Raw genomic sequence first — 16,244 nt, forward strand, 5'->3', positions numbered from 1 at the left:
TCACCGTCAGGTATACGTAGATTAGCAGCTCCTCTCGCTCTGATAATAGCAGCGAGACAGTGCCATCTCCTTGAAGAGAAGCAGAGGGACGATGGGGACTCTTCCAAGACCCCTTGGCTCTGACAGATGGGGTGGCTACGTTCCTTGGAGCCCTGGGACCCCGAGTTCCTCATTTTCCAATGCGGTGCTCTCTTCCGGTGACACGCAGAGCATAGCAAAGCCCACGGTTTTGCAGCAGCTCAAAGGTGTAGCTAAGTGTGAGGCCAGAGAGGAGACTCTTTCCTTCCAGCTCGCTGCTCCTTTAGATCCCTGGTGGGAAGACAAGGGCTTTTGGGGAGGTGCTGGCATAGCTTAGGAGCAAAACACTGCAGCTGGGCGACTTGTAGGGAAGGGATAAAGAGAGGCAGAGAAATGGCTGCCTCCCCTCAGCGTTCTGACCTGCAGGGGGAAGCAGGCACATCAAGCCAACAAGACCTGCGCCGAGCACCGGGAACCAAACACGTGCGCTTCCTTGATGAAGTGCAGGAAGCAGGAAAAGCCCATCGTGAGCGTGCGGTGCGAAAACTGCAGACAGCCAAGGCCTCACCCCATCACATCACCTTCAGGCCAACAACACCTTTCAGAAGTGAGTCGAGAAGATCTTCCTCGAGGGCTGAGTCTATGGAGCCTCAAGGCAGACCATCCCGGCTCCCACTTCTGGCATGTGACTCAGCGAAACTTCTCAGGCAGAGGGCAAGAAAGATCAGGCCAGTGCTGGACGCACTGAAGCAGATGGCAGCATCACCACTTCGTGGGGAAACCAGCCTGCCTGAGGAGTCTTGCATCAACCGCTCTGGATTGCTGCCACCGATAAGAGAAGAAACGGGGTCTCCCACGTGTCAGCCTCCAAAGACCAAAGCCCCACTCCGCAGGAAGGGCACACACACCCTACCCACGCTGATGCGAGCATGGGGTGCCCAGGACAGACAGAGCAACAATGGAGGCTGCAACACAGATGCATCAATCCCATCTGCATCATATCTACTCCTAAACCAGGCTGCCCAGGGCCCCATCCAACCTGGCCTTGAACACCTCCAGGGACGGGGCATCCACAACTGACATCTCTGGGCATCCGCTTCCAGCATCTCTCCACTCTCTCTGGAAAGAACAAGCCAATCTGACATCCTCAACTCAAAACCGCTTCCCCTTGGCCTGACAGTAGCTACACTATCACAGAGTTGACTCCCCTCCTGTTTGTAGGCTCCCTTTACGTAACGGAAGGCTGCAATGAGGTCACCCCGCTGCCTTCCCTTCCCCAGGCCAAACAAGGAGATCTAGGGTGAAATGTAGAGGGGCAAAACTGTCAATAAAGCCTTACCATGGCCTATCCCTTAAAAATCTCCAGAACGCCTGTGACAGTGTCATTGCGTCTTTTGACGCCAGCTCTTGTGCTGGTGGAGGGAGAAGGAATTGTGAGAGGGCATCAGAGCGTCTCACGGTGCTTTACTTGATGCCAAAGGAAATCCAGCGTCTCTTTTGTCCTATCTGGGCCACAAGCTTATCGGCTTTTGACCCGGCAGGGCCCCCCAGGCCGGCTGGGAGTCTTCTGGCCCCCCGACTGGCCTGCCAGCTTTTAACCTGGCAGGGCCATCTGGGCCAGCCAGCTGGCCTTTGGTCTGGTCGGGCCCTTCCGACCACCTAGCCAGTTTATAACAAGGATTCCGGATCTTCCCCAGGGCCGAGTCCACCCTGTACACGGAATCCCAGGGCAGACCATGCAGGCTGAATCTTCCGGCTTCCGAATCACTGAAGCTTTTCAGGCAGAGGGCTAAGGGGATTCGGCCTGGCAGGGCCCCACAGGCCAGCCTGGTGGGTTCTGGCCTGGCAGGGCATCCTGGTCAGCTGGAAGTCTTCTGGCCTGGCAATGCTACCTGGGTCAGTTGGCAGGACGGCTTTTGGCCAGGTGGGTCTTACCCCATTTTGGCTGGCCAACCAGCTATTGGCCTGGTAGGGCACACCCGGGCTGCCAGGATGCTTCTGGCCAGGCAGGATTACCCAGGCCAGCCGATCAACTGTCTTTTAACCCTGCTGGCCCCCCCCGCCCGGCCAGCAGGCGTTTAACCTGGCAGGTACCCCCAGGTTGGCTGGCATGCTCAGGGCCTAGCAGGGCTACCTGGGTCAGTTGGCTTGCCAGCTTTTGGCCTGGCACGGCTTCCTCGGCCGGCTGGCCAGCCAGCTATTGGCCTGGCAGGGTGTCTGGCTGGCCAGCCGTCTTTTTTCCTGGTAGTGTCTCCACGGTTGGCCAGCTATTGGCCTGGCCGGGGCTCCCAGGGCTGCAAAACGTGTGAGCTTCCCTGGTGAAGACCAGGGAGCAGAAAAATCCCACTGTGAGGGTGCTGTGCCCAAATTGCAGAAAGCCAAGGCCTCACACCATCACATCACCTTGAGGCAGACAACAGCTTTCATAAATGAGTCAAGAAGATCTTCCTCAAGGGCTGAGTCCTGCCTGTCTACGGAGCCTCAAGGCCGACCATCCAGGCTCCCACTTCTGGCTTTCGGCCTGGCCCAACTGGCCGGCCAGGAGGCTTCAGGCCTCGGAAGGGTTCCCCAGCCAGTCAGCCAGCTTTACCAAAGATTCCGGATCTCCCTCAAGGGCTGAGTGCAGCCGCTCCACGCAGCCCCAAGGCAGACCAGCCAGGGCTGCCACATCTGCCTTGTGGATCACTCAAACTCCTCAGGCAGAGGACTAAGAAGAAAAGATCACATCAGCCCAGCCCAAGCTGCCAATGTAGGTCCCCCTCCCCAGCCAACTGCTCTTTCATCTTCATGAGCCCTTGTTCTGCTGGGGAGGACAGGTGGAAGCAATTCACCTGTCTGGCAAAGGGGTGGAGCCTGGTGCCACCCCTCCCTAACCTCATTTCAGGGCTGGCTGCCCCCTGTAAGGGCTCTCTGCATGGAGGTGTGTTCTTTGTTGTGTTGTGTGTGCCTGGTCTTCAGAATGGGTTCAGCAGTGTTGTCTTTGTGTTCTGGATTGAGTTCTTTTCCTTTTGGGGGTAATACCTTCTGAAAGGGCACTGCAGTTGAGAAATCAGTTAGGTTTGGCAGTGGAAATGCTGTGTTGGAGGGACTGTTGGTGCCATGAGCTGACAGCACAAGCCTTGTATTGGCAACTGTTTTCTGTGACATGGATTAATTGTAGCTCATTTTAGGGGAGGAGCCTGGGATTTGATTGAATCGTGTTGAGGAAGGGGGGAGGGGAGAGCCTCTGTGGGTAAGGAGGTGTTGTGAGCTGCAGTGCTGTAGCACTGTCTGTCTGCCTAGGCTTTCTGTTTGTTCTTTCGTGGGACTTTTGTCTCTTTCCCTCTTCTACTCTTACCTGAAGATCGTTGTGCTGATGACTGCCTGTGTTGTTGTGTAGGCTAAAATAGTTAAAGCAAACTGGGGCTGGAAGTGCAGCAGGCAGCTCCGTGCTGTTTAATGACTATGTGAGTAAATAAATGCATTGCTGATTCTGCCTAAAGATGCCATAAATGAAGAGGGTATGTTTTATTATTGTTCTTAATTTTATGTTGTTGGAGTTGGTAATAACCTGAAGAGTCTGGGAACCTCTGGGTGGAATAGTTTGTTGTTGTGTTTAGCTTGCTGGCTGTTGTTGGAGAGCGAATTCACACAAGGAGCCAAGTAGAAAGGACTGTGTACTGCTGGGCCCTGCACTGTCATGATCCCTCTTGCTTGGAGCTGCTGTGAACCAATGAGGGAGTCTGACTTTGAAGTAAACGAAGTCATATACCTCTAAGAAAGTATAAGCGGGGAATGTTTAAAAAGAAAAGGTTATTTAAGAGGATTTCAGTGATGTAAGTCATGCTGGAGGCCATGAATGACAGGAGTTCCTGAGAGGTCAGTAGTGGGTCCTGTTCTAATATCTTCCCTCAGGATCTGGATAGCAGGGCAGAGTGAACCCTCCGGAGGTGCCAGCTGTCCCAAAAGTGGGGGCAGTGACTGACTGAGCAGAGGCCATGCAGCCATCCAGAGTGCACTCAGCAGGCTGTGAGGTGGCTGACACAGGATCACGGAATCGTAGAACTGTAGGGGCTGGAAAGAACCTCTGGAGATCGCCTAGTCCAACCCCCCTGCTAAAACAGGATCCCTCCAGGGGTAACTTCATTATAGAGAGTCTCATGGAGTTCCTTGAGAAGTGCAGAGTCCTGCATCTGGGGCGAAACCAGCCCAGGCACCAGTGTATGCTGGTGGCACTCGGCTGGAGAGCAGCTCTGCAGGAAAGAGCCTGGGGCTCCTGGTGGACACCAAGTGGAACGTGAGCTAGCACTGTGTCCTTGCCGCTAAGAAGGCTGATGGCTTCCTGGCTGCATTAGGCAGAATATTGCCTGTGAGTGCTGGGAGGTGATTCTTCCCCTATGCTCAGTGTTGGTGAGTCTGCACCTGAAGCACTGGGTCCAATTCTGACTCCCCAGTATAAAAGACACGTGAACGAAGAAGAAAGACTCCAAAACAGGGCTACCAAGGTGATGAAAGCCCTGGAGCGCCCCTTGTAGGAGGCAAGGCTGAGAGAGTTGGGATGTCTCCGTGTGGAATGTCTATAGAGGCCTGAAGAGAGCGTGCAGAGAGGTCAGAGACAGGCTCATTTGGGTGGTGCCCAGTGCCAGGACAAGAGGCAGTAGGCACAACCTGGAACACAGGTTCTGTCTGACCAGCAGGAAGCACTTCTGTGCTGTGCAGATGTCAGAGCAGTGGCAAAGGCTGCCTGGAGAGGTTGTGGGGTGGATCCGTGGGGATCTCCAAAAGCAGTCTAGACGTGGTCCCAGGAACCCTGCCCTGAGTCTGCTGAGCACAAGGATCCAGAGGTGTCTCCAACCTCAACCATTCTGTGATTTAGTTATTTTTATTGAGTACTCCAAAACCCATATGTTTGTTGGCAGAGTTGGTTTTCACAGCCGTGTTTAAAGCTTTGTGTCTCTATGTGGTCAGCTCTTTAGAAACCAGTTGTACAATTTCAAATTCACTCATCCTCGAGCTTTCAAAGATAAGCACCTGAAGCCCTTTTCTTTCCGGACTGCTGAAATATCCTGGGGAGTCTGCAGGGAGAGGAAGGGAAGGAAGAAAAATGCAACAAAGAAACAAAAAAAGAAAGAAGAAAGAAAAGAAAAACACCTGTGGAAGACACAGGTAAAGGAATCTGTCAAGTTACCTAGCTCAAATTTTCATTGAGAAGGAAATAAATACTGGGAATAATTTCAGTTTATTTTCTTAGCTTCTATTTGTGCAAAAAGGGAATCCAAGCGTGCATTTGGTTTGCCTGTGCGCTGGAAGCTCTGTTGCTGCTTTTTTGCTTCCAACATAACCTCTGTTCACGTTTCTGGTTGCCCTTCAGAACCTGCTGTGCATAAGTAAAACAGAGCCAGCACGTTGGATTCAGTCTCTAACCAAAGAGGCCTTAAGCTGACCAGAAGCAGCAGTGGAGGCATTTCATGGTGAGTAGGCACAGAAGTACAATTCTGTGCCCAGGTGTTAAGGGCACGTAACAACTCTTCAGAAGTTACATACCTTAAGTGTGAATGAAGAGCTTCGCACTGCTTCTGGATTTTGCTGCGTGATTCAGGAACTTGTGTCTGATGGCAAACTCCTGCATGTTAGATTCCATGGTCGTTAGGTACCGTGTCTGTTTGCCAGGTACTGTACTCTCCTTCAAATCCCTCTCTAAAACCCACGTCTGTCAGAAAGCTCTAGAAGTAAACTAATTGAAATGCTACTGTGAAATAATCCTGCTCCTGATTAAACAGAGGCAGGAAATTCTTGTATCAGTACGATACTGCAGCATTTTAAGCCCGGCTGTCCATCATCTCAGCTTCGCTGGGCTCTTGAATAGAGTTCAGAACTACAGTGCACAAATCTTAGGTGCCTTTCAGATCCCTAGGGCAGCTGTGGTCCAGACGTGATCTCTAGTACCAACTAATGGAAATGTAGTTGAGTATTTCAAAAGTGAATGTCCCTTTATTAATATCAGTCAATTAATATAATGTGTGTTACATTTAGCTTCATCACTTTTGTACTTATTTGACGTATAGAAGATGAATGCTTCTATTTATTTTCTCACAGTCTCTCAGCTCTCAAACTGCTATTGTAAACTTTAATCCATTTGGCAGAGCAGCGAGCAGAGCAGGCAAGTGTTGAGATTGGGCATCAAGGTAGCAGCAAAAGCCAAGAGCATCAAGGAGGAGGAAGTGAGGAGAAGGTAAGTGAAAGGCAGGGAAGGTAATGGTAGGCTAAGGCAGGGGGAAGGGGAGGAGCAAGGGAGGTGAGGGTAAGGGAGAAAAGAGGGGAGGGGATGGGAGAAGAGGAAATGAAGGGGGGCTTAAAGGAAAACCTATGATTAAAAAAAAAAAAAAAAAAACAGGAAAAAAATGAGAAAAAAAATGGAAAAAAATGAGAAAAAAAAAAGAAAAAGAGAAAAAAGAGAAAAGAAGAAAAAGAAAAATAATATATGAAAAAAGACAAAAAGGAAAACCAAATAAAGCAAAGAGACAAAAGGTAAAGCGAAAAGAAAAAAGAAGTCAAGTAAGAAGTAAAGAACACCACCGAAGAAAAGAATGGGTGGCAACAAATAGAGAGAGAGCAATGCATGGCACTGCAAAGGAAAGCAAGGCGAGAGTAGCAGCAAAAGCCAAGAGAGTCAAGAAGTCAGTGAAGAGCAGGAAAGGTAAGCTGGGGCTTGGATGGGTATTGGGTGGGAAAGGTTGTTTAAAAAAAAAAAAAAAAAAAAACAGAAAAAATAATGAAAGAAGCACAAAGTGAGGAAAGAAATGTTGCAATCCATTGTTTTTAATTATTTAGCTCAAGTACAGGGCAGGCAAATATGAAAGCTTACTGTGTAGCAGTTACCTGAGGCCCCTGACTGATGAGTGATCCTGGGATGGAAGAAGGAGTTTTGCCAGTTTGATGGGGGCTGATAGTTGTAGCTGTAGTCACAAATAACTGGTTCTGTAGTGAGAGCTGAGCCTGGCAGTTCATCTTGTTGGTGACAAGACTTGTTTTGCAAGCAGGTTTTCCACGTTGGCTCTGCATGACGCTTTGGATGAGCGGGTATGGAGTGGAAGAAACCCTGCAGAGCCAGGTGAGAACCAAAGCAGGAGAGAGGAAAAGTGCCCTTTGCAGCAGGGATGCCGTGGTCCTTCTCTGTCCAAGCACGTGAGCCAAGCACGTGGCCTGGTGCGTGTCCCTCCCCCCTTCCTTGCTCTCCATCCCTCCCCTTATCCATCCTTTCACTTCTGTCCACCCCTCCTTCCACGTTCTCCGTCCATCCTTTCACCTCTCTTCTCCATCCCACTCTCCTCCCCCCCATCCTCCCACCTCCAACCCCTATTTGCCCCACTCCAACCCTTCCATCTCCTCATTGCCCATTGCCCCCCATTCCCTCCCCGCCATCTCCTCCTCCTCTGGCTTTAACAGAAGCTGGGGAAAAACAAGGTTGTACCCGCAGAAGTTGGTGCTGATAGCTTCTTAGGGTGGCTGCAGGCATTCCCTTGTAGAATTAATAAGGCACAGGAGGTAACTGAAGTATTGCTACAGGAGGTTACTCCAAGATGCCTGGGAACTACTTGCACTGTCAAGGAAAGTGCAGGACTGAAAGTTCAACTCCTAAAGAAAAGATGAGTCCGTGACTCGTTTGCTTTTTCTCAATGTAGGTGGGAGGGGTTTTAGCCTGGGAAGAGACCTCCTTTTACAGTGTAACTCGTTTGACATGTTCAGGGTTCTGTAGCAGCCCAGGGAGTGGCTTCTGACAATGGGTCGTGGCTCCTGTACCCCCAGGGCCACCCCCACTGGTGCACATGGAGGGAGTGGGGCCTGGGGGCACACTGCTCTTTGAGGCAGAAATCATATTTTCCTGTTGATCCCTCCATCCACCTGTATTTGCATCCATCCTTTCATCCAACAATCGTTCCATCCATCCAATGATTCTTCAATCCCTTTTTCCATCCATCCCTCCTCCATTGGTCCCTCTGTCCATCTGTTCCTCGCTCCCAGCAGCCTCCCCCTGTTACCCACCAGAACCTCCTCTGGAGCTTTGGGGGATCTCCCCATAGTGGTGCCTTCAGGCATTTCCTTGCCACCCTGCAAGTGCTCATTTTCTGTTGCTTGTCCCTTGCATCACCCCATCCCTTTGCTCAGCAGCCCTCCCAATTCTTAGTTTAAAGCCTCCCTTGCAAGGCTGCCATCCTACTGACAAAAATATCCTCACCTCCCTTAAGGAGGTGGGTCCCATCCCTTCCAAGCAGACACCAATCCACAAATAGGTGCTGCAGACACAGAACCCAAGGCCCTGCCACCAGCACCAGTCCTGCAGCCAAGGACTGGCACGCACCACCAGTGCCCTCCTTTCACTCCTGTCCCACAGCACCACCTGGGCCCCCCCAGCCTGGACTACCAGCCCGAGAGCTCTGCAGTCACTCTGGATGCAGTGTGACCTGTGCCCACCCTTCTTCCTGCTGGCCTTGCACGGTGAACCACACGAGCTGGAAGGTTGGGTGGACCGCATCCATCGCTTGGAGGCACCTCAGCCTCCTCTCCAGCACTGAGGGCACCGGAGCTGCGATGGAGCCGCGAGCCCTTCTGTGGGGCAGGAGCGTCCTCTGCTGCCAGGCTTCTCCAGCTTCAGTCCGTCACCAGCTGTGAGGCTGTGCCGTGGGGCTGAACAGTAGAACGGGGCTCATGAACTGGCTGGGCAGTTCAGCAGATGGTGAGCAATGGCACCGTGCATCTCTTGTTCCATATATTATTCTTTCATCATTCTTACTCTCCTTGCATGATGATGATCACCCTCCTTGTTTTTCTTACTATTAGTTATCTGCCTTTTCTCTCATGATGAACTCTCTTCATCTCAGCCCATGGGTTTTTACACATTCAATTTGGATTCTGTCCCCCATCTCACTGTGGAGAGCGGGTGAATGGCTGCGTGGTGCTGAGCTGCCTGCTTCTCCCTAATAAACCGAATGAATGAGAGGGTGAGTGTCCAGAACCAAAGGCTTTATGCTAAAGCTGAAGGCAAGACGGCTGGGGAGCCGTGTCATAAAACCACGACACTTTAGTGATTAACTTTTGCGTTGTTATGCTAACAGCATTCACTGAGATAACCTCCCAAACTCACCTATGAAAAGAGTAAAGGTTTCCTATGCGATCACAAGAAATTCATTGGCTGGGGGAAAATAGTTCTAACTGTAAAATTGCAGGTCTTATTCTTTGAGCTTATTCTTTGAGAGCTACTGCATATTCTATTGAGAGGGAAGAAACAGATGAAGATTGTGAACACCTTTGTGAAGGAATTAAAGAACCTTTAAGAAAAGAGAGGTGTTTCAGGTGGGATGTTAGGAAAACCTTCTCCGAGAGAGTGGTCAGGGGCTGGAACGGGCTGCCCAGGGAGGAATTGGAGTCAGCATCTTTGGAGGTGGTCAAGAAGAGTTTAGATGCCGTGCTGAGGGACGTGGTTTAGTGGTGAATATTGGTGACAGGGGGGTGGTTGGGTCGGATGGTCTTGGAGGTCTTTTCCAACCGTGGTGATTCCATCATTCTATGCATTTTGATGCCAAGGATTTTGCCTCTGTGTTCCTAACCAAAAGCACAAAAATCACAGAATCACAGAATGGCCAGGGTTGGAAGGGACCTCAAGGATCACGAATCTCCAGCCCCCTGCCACACGCAGGGCCACCAACCTCCCCATTTCATACCAGACCAGGCTGCCCAGGGCCCCATCCAGCCTGGCCTCGAACACCTCCAGGGATGGACGGGGATCCACAGCCTCTCTGGGCAGCTGTTCCAGCACCTCACCACTCTCATAGTAAAGAATTTCCCCTGACATCCAACCTAAATCTCCCCTCCCTCAACTTCAAACCATTTCCCCTCGTCCTGCAGTTATCTCCCCTTCCAAAGAGTTGATTCCCGTCCTGTTTGCAGGCTCCCTTCAGGTACTGAAAGGCTGCAATCCTTGCTATCTGTTCTTCATTACAAGGTTGCAGCTCTTCACAGTGCACTCCGTGCTACTTCTACGTGATGCCAAAGCCGACATCTACTGTTTTGTCTCCGTGAACATCAGTGAAGGTCAGTGGGTGCCATTTTTTCTGCACGAAGGAGCTCAGGTCCACACCTTTGCTCCACACACACTTCCATGCCAGGTGCCAGTTTGTCAGATTGCCCCATCTGTCGCATGGCAACACCATGGAACGGGGCACTGGTGGGAAGGCGCAGGCTCCCTGACACGCAGGCTCCATGGAGAATAACTGCACTTTAGCACTTAATAGAAGCGTTTGCATTTTTCTCTTCTAAACTGTATTGTGACCAAAAACTAGTCCCACGTCCAAACTGGTTTTCAAGGTATCGCATTTCCTGTGAAGCGCTCTTTGAGATGAAATTTCCTTCCTCTTGCTCTTAGAGAAGCTCACTTTAGAAGGAAAACAGAGAACAGGCGCCTGCTGCCAAGCTCCCTGGAAATGCTGGTTCTCTCTCGCCCCCTCTCCAGGCATTCAGCTGGCCATCTCTAAGAGGGCGCGGGTGTTCCGGGGCGGTCTGCTGCCTGAAAAGCATCCAGCCAAACTAACGTGGAACCCAAGGCCAAGCAGCAGACCTGCACTGAGTAAAGGCAGCCAAACCCACCCCGTGGTCTTTATGGAGCTCGAAGGCCAGCCTGCCCTCGGTGCCCAGAGGGAGCAAGCGAGCGCTGCAGCCACCGAGCTCCAGCTCAGCCAAATGCCTGAAGTTTAGGGCGAAGGAGTTCAGGCCAGCACAGGGAGAACCTTCGAAGATTGCAGACTCAGCATCTGACTGTGAGGCCAGCCTGCCCGAGGGGCCGCCGGCAACACCTCTGGTGTGGTGCTGCTGGCACACCAGGGCTCCGGGTCTGGGCATTGCCAGCCACCAAGGCGCAGAGCTGGGCTCCTGCCGCGGCAGGGCGGGCAGCAGGCTGCTGTGCCAGCGTCATAATGGGCAGCAGGCAGCACCGGCCACGCTGTCACCGTGTCACCACGGCGACGTTTGTGACACGGCCGCCTGGGAGGAGTATGAAGGCGGAGCACGGAGGTGGGTCCTGCATCCTGAAGGAGCATCTGGCAGAGAGCAGACGCATCTGAAGGATGAGCTCCGGCATGGCTGTTGCCAACAGGGAGCATCGCGCTGGTGTGAAGCAGACCGAGATGAAATTCTGGGAGGATGGCCCCGCCACACAGCGGGGCTACAGAATGCCAGAGGTCACCGCCAAAGGTACGCAGGCCCACAGCCGACACGGGGACCGTCTCAGGACTGCCTCCATGTGGGGCTGGGGACAGGGACGACATTTTCCATCTGCCACCTCCCTCCTGCCCTGAGCCAGCAGGAGAAGCGGCAGAAGCAGAGCGTGACCTGCTTTTCCTTTGCCCTGCAGAGCAAGTTGCTGTCTGGGATGCGGTGGCCGTCTATGTCCAAGAGCAGCTCCTGCTGCGCAAGGTGGGTCGGCGCCTTCTTCCCACTTGTCTGCTTGCAGGGGTGGGGAGTCCCCTCGCCTTGGGCCACAGAACGCAATGACTCTTCCCCTCCACGGAAAGCAGGCTATTCACCCCCAAAATGCCTCTCGGGTACCAGTGGGCCTCCCACATGCGTGGTATGGCTGCACCAAGTGTGCTGGGGCTGCTCACAAGCTCTGCAAGCTTCTGGATTCCACGAGGCTGCTTCTGCCCTGACTGCTGTGCCGCGTTTTTGGAGGGCGAAGGGAGGGGGAGGAGCGGGCAGCTCCTTCCCAAAGCTCTCCCACCGCCCTGCCTGAGCTTCCGAACAGTGGGAGAGGGCACAGCAGGACCCAAAGCACCGTCCGTGGACGGGGCAACCTTCAGCTCTTCCTCCAGCCTTCACACTTCAGCCCTTCCCTTCTCTTCCACGTGCAGGGAGTCCGAATTCCCACCCTCGGTTCCTTCAGCATTGCCTCCGAGCGGATCGAGGCTGAGGATGGAACCATGACTCTTCAGTGGCCTGCGTTTCACCTGGCCAGGAACCTTGCGGGCATCCGTAACCTCGCGGATAACAAGGATTACCTGCCAGGTACGAGGAGGCTTAAACCCCTTCTTGCTGCACAGACAGGACGAATGGAGCCATCCATTGCAAAAGCAAACCTCACCCTCCCTGCATGGAGTCCGTGCAAATATGGGGCTGTCCTGGGTGGTGACTGCAAGAAGCAGCACTTGGGAAGCAGCCGTGGAAGAGCCGCCGCATGACAAACTCTGCCGTGTGATTTTCCAGGCCATAAGGAGGTGGAGGCCCTCAAATACTCTCAGGTGGCCGCGGCCGCATCTGTGAGCCGGCAGACTGCGAAGGCCTGCATATTCGGCACCACGTCCCTCGTCTCCCACTGCCTGAAGAAGGGGGAGAACATCGCCTTTGTCCTGAAGGACATCGGAGTGCTCCTCATCGAGGGAACGAGAGTCCACGTCAAGTTCTACTACGACTTCCTGGAGAGGATCAGCGGGAAGGAGAACCTAGAGAAAGTTGTTTTCAAGGTGAGCTGTAGGTTTCTCCGTGGCCTGGGCAGTCCCACGAGCCCAGAGCTGCCTGCACATGGCTCACCAGGCGCTGGCCAGCTGCTTGGGCCGTGCGAGAGCTGTGCTGCGGTCAGCTCCTCGTGTCCCCAGTGCCTCAGCCCTGATGAGGACGTCCCGCATCCTCCCTGCTCCTCCCCTGCAGGTCCCCTGGCTGCTGAACATGCTGGTGTCCCGGATGGCAGCTGTAGCCTCGCTGACCTCCTCAGGCCGAGTCATCGTCTTTCCCAGGTGAGGATGTTTGTGGCTGCAGCCCCTGCTTCCCCACTTGCCTACGGCATCCTTCCACCCCCCCTTGTTCCTTCTCTCTCATGCCGTTTTATACCACTTCTTACTTTCGGGTAGAGCTTGAGTCTCCCAAGTCAAATATACCTTTGTCCTGCAGAGTGTACTTGAAAACATGTAAGGTGGAAAGCCTTGGCTCAGGGTGGGCCAGGAAAACAGGGTAGCTTATCTGCTCCAATAGCGTCATCAAGTCCCCATCCTTGCAGGGCGGTCATGGAATGTGGCCACGCAAATCCACCCTGCTCCACACTCCACGCTTTCTTAGAGGCAGCGTGCCAGGCTCCCCTGGTGCTCGCTAACACCTCAGGTCACAGGTCACGGTGCTTAGGGAACTCAGGGAAGGCTGACCTTCTCTCGAGAGGTAGATCTGGGGGAAGAGATGAAGGGATGTAGGTGACATTTTCATCCCATCGTGGCCGGGTGACTCCGTTTCCCAGGACAGTCCTTGGTTCTGGGGCTCAGTCGATCCTGGGGAAGGATGGCCTTCAGGCGATGTGAGAATCTGCCTGTGAGCAGGGTGATCCCAGCCAGCAGAAAGGGCCGCCGGAGCCCTGGCTCACACCGCGTCTTCTCCTTTTGTACAGGTTTAAACGGGAGTTTGCGCCCAAACCACCGCCCGGGAAACCCAGCAAGGCCTCAAAAGTCCCTTTGCTACGTCTTGGCCGGGGGAAGGAAGGTAAAGCAGCTGCCAGTCCCTCTCTATACCACACGCAACCAACACGTGATGGCAAAATCCCCATCCCACCATCACCCAAAGGCTCTGACTTGTGAAACCATTCGCACCAGCTCAGCACTGCCTCTCCTCCCGACCACACGTCGTCCTCATCAAATCTGAGATGCTGGCTGCCACGTTCCCACAAGTGCTCCCATCCCAGGGGATGGCAAGAGCACGGGGGGTCCTCGGCCCTGTCCTTTCCCCCAGGAAATGAGCCCCCAAAAGACACTGTCACCGCACAGGCGCCACCCAGCTCCTCTTTCCCAAAGCAAAGCCCTTAATGCAGTCCCAAAACAGAGCTGCAGCCTGGGGAGGAGGAGCTGGGCACGAGGCACGGAGGGCACAGAGGGAGACTGCATCTGCAAGGGGGGCAGAGCAGCCCTCTTGGGTGCTTTGGGACACTGAGCACCCCTGCGTGTCACCGGGCCAGCAGGTCCACAGTCAGTCTCCTCTGACGAGATCTGTCCTTCTCAATTGCAGGGAAATTTCCTGAACTGCATCCCCTCCCCAGCTGGATCCACATCACCTCTGTAGTGGAGTCTGAGGAGGGAACAAGCGAGGACAAGAGGAAGGCAAGGTGAGACTGCAGGCTCAGGGTACAGATCTGCACGCTGTGTTTCCCCACCCCAACAAGAGCCCATTCCCCAATGCCAGGCAGGCACTGTTCAGGGCACGTGAATGCAGCAGTGGAGGGGTGGGATGGGGCTGCTGGGAGCCCCCAGCTCACAGGGCTGGCCCCTCTCCAGCCCTCAGGAAAGCACCAGCGCAACCCGAGAGCTATGTGTAGGGAAGGCTGCGTTGCAGCCAGGGGTCCTGCCTCGGGGTTGCAGGATACGGCCCCAAAGCCGTCCCCCACTCAGGCAGACCTCTCCCACTCTGTCCTTTCAGTCAGCTGCCAGCGATCCCGGGGGCATCTTCTGCCCAAGAGGAGCCCCAGGAAGAGAAGGGAACGTGCTCCACCATAAGAAAAGGATCAAAGATGCACAAGAGGACTGGATCTCTGCAGACTCTGCCACCAATCAAAGTGGAGCTCCCCAGGCGGGGGATGTCCTGTCCAGTCCTGCCCACGCTGAGCAGGGCGTGGGGTGCCCAGGAGGAGCAGAGCCCCACCTGAGGCTGACAGACAGGTTTGCAATTCCTGTCTGTGCCATTCCTGGGTGCCTGCCTGAACCCTTCTTTGTTGGTGGCTGAAAGTTTGCTTTCTCAGGCACTTCTTGCAGTAAGACGCTGACTTCTGCAGCAGGTGAGAAGTGTCTGTGTGGCAGCAACCAACATCCATTTGTGGACAATTTTACCTTTCAAAGCATTTCTTGGGAGCTGTTTCCTTCAGAAGAGGGCTCAGGAGTGTTTACTGGCAGAATATCTGGCCTGTGACCAGAAACTCCAGCTTGGTATGGGAGAAGTGGGGAAGGACACCATCGTATCTCATGAAAAACAGGATGCAGGTGGGCACCTCCCTGCTCCATCTGATCTGCTGGCAAGGCCCGGGAGGTGGGAACAAAGGAGTTTCTGCTGAGATCCTAAGGCCAGAAGCTGCCACTCCAAGGAAGGCTGACTCAACCACTTTTGGACTTAGAAATAAGTTTGTGCAGTCGTCAACCAAACAGCAACCCTTCAAGACCCACCACTGAAGATCAACATCTGGAGATCAACATCTGAACCATCTTTTCTATCGCCCGTCTTCCCTTCCCCATCTCCCCAGATGACCAGCATTTGCAATAAACTGGACGGGCTAACATCTACCCTTTGTGTATTAATCTCACCGTCAGGTATACGTAGATTAGCAGCTCCTCTCGCTCTGATAATAGCAGCGAGACAGTGCCATCTCCTTGAAGAGAAGCAGAGGGACGATGGGGACTCTTCCAAGACCCCTTGGCTCTGACAGATGGGGTGGCTACGTTCCTTGGAGCCCTGGGACCCCGAGTTCCTCATTTTCCAATGCGGTGCTCTCTTCCGGTGACACGCAGAGCATAGCAAAGCCCACGGTTTTGCAGCAGCTCAAAGGTGTAGCTAAGTGTGAGGCCAGAGAGGAGACTCTTTCCTTCCAGCTCGCTGCTCCTTTAGATCCCTGGTGGGAAGACAAGGGCTTTTGGGGAGGTGCTGGCATAGCTTAGGAGCAAAACACTGCAGCTGGGCGACTTGTAGGGAAGGGATAAAGAGAGGCAGAGAAATGGCTGCCTCCCCTCAGCGTTCTGACCTGCAGGGGGAAGCAGGCACATCAAGCCAACAAGACCTGCGCCGAGCACCGGGAACCAAACACGTGCGCTTCCTTGATGAAGTGCAGGAAGCAGGAAAAGCCCATCGTGAGCGTGCGGTGCGAAAACTGCAGACAGCCAAGGCCTCACCCCATCACATCACCTTCAGGCCAACAACACCTTTCAGAAGTGAGTCGAGAAGATCTTCCTCGAGGGCTGAGTCTATGGAGCCTCAAGGCAGACCATCCCGGCTCCCACTTCTGGCATGTGACTCAGCGAAACTTCTCAGGCAGAGGGCAAGAAAGATCAGGCCAGTGCTGGACGCACTGAAGCAGATGGCAGCATCACCACTTCGTGGGGAAACCAGCCTGCCTGAGGAGTCTTGCATCAACCGCTCTGGATTGCTGCCACCGATAAGAGAAGAAACGGGGTCTCCCACGTGTCAGCCTCCAAAGACCAAAGCCCCACTCCGCAGGAAGGGCACACACACCCTACCCACGCTGA

The 16,244-nt window shown here is 53.7% G+C and overlaps 1 long non-coding RNA gene across 2 annotated transcripts; it reads left to right on the forward strand.

The window, feature by feature from the left end:
* The first annotated feature begins 6,854 nt into the window (after positions 1 to 6,854).
* Positions 6,855 to 11,178, forward strand: LOC149913986 (uncharacterized). 2 transcript variants are annotated; one of them, XR_016460739.1, is made up of 3 exons: positions 6,855 to 7,203; positions 8,410 to 8,731; positions 9,998 to 11,178. It is a non-coding gene; the product is annotated as an uncharacterized LOC149913986 (long non-coding RNA). The 2 variants fall into 2 exon arrangements; XR_016460740.1 differs by having other exon boundaries at positions 6,855 to 7,108.
* The last annotated feature ends 5,066 nt before the right edge of the window (positions 11,179 to 16,244 follow it).

This window comes from Phasianus colchicus, chromosome 32, assembly GCF_987193195.1.
Source record: "Phasianus colchicus chromosome 32, bPhaCol1.hap1.1, whole genome shotgun sequence".
NCBI lineage: Eukaryota > Metazoa > Chordata > Aves > Galliformes > Phasianidae > Phasianus > Phasianus colchicus.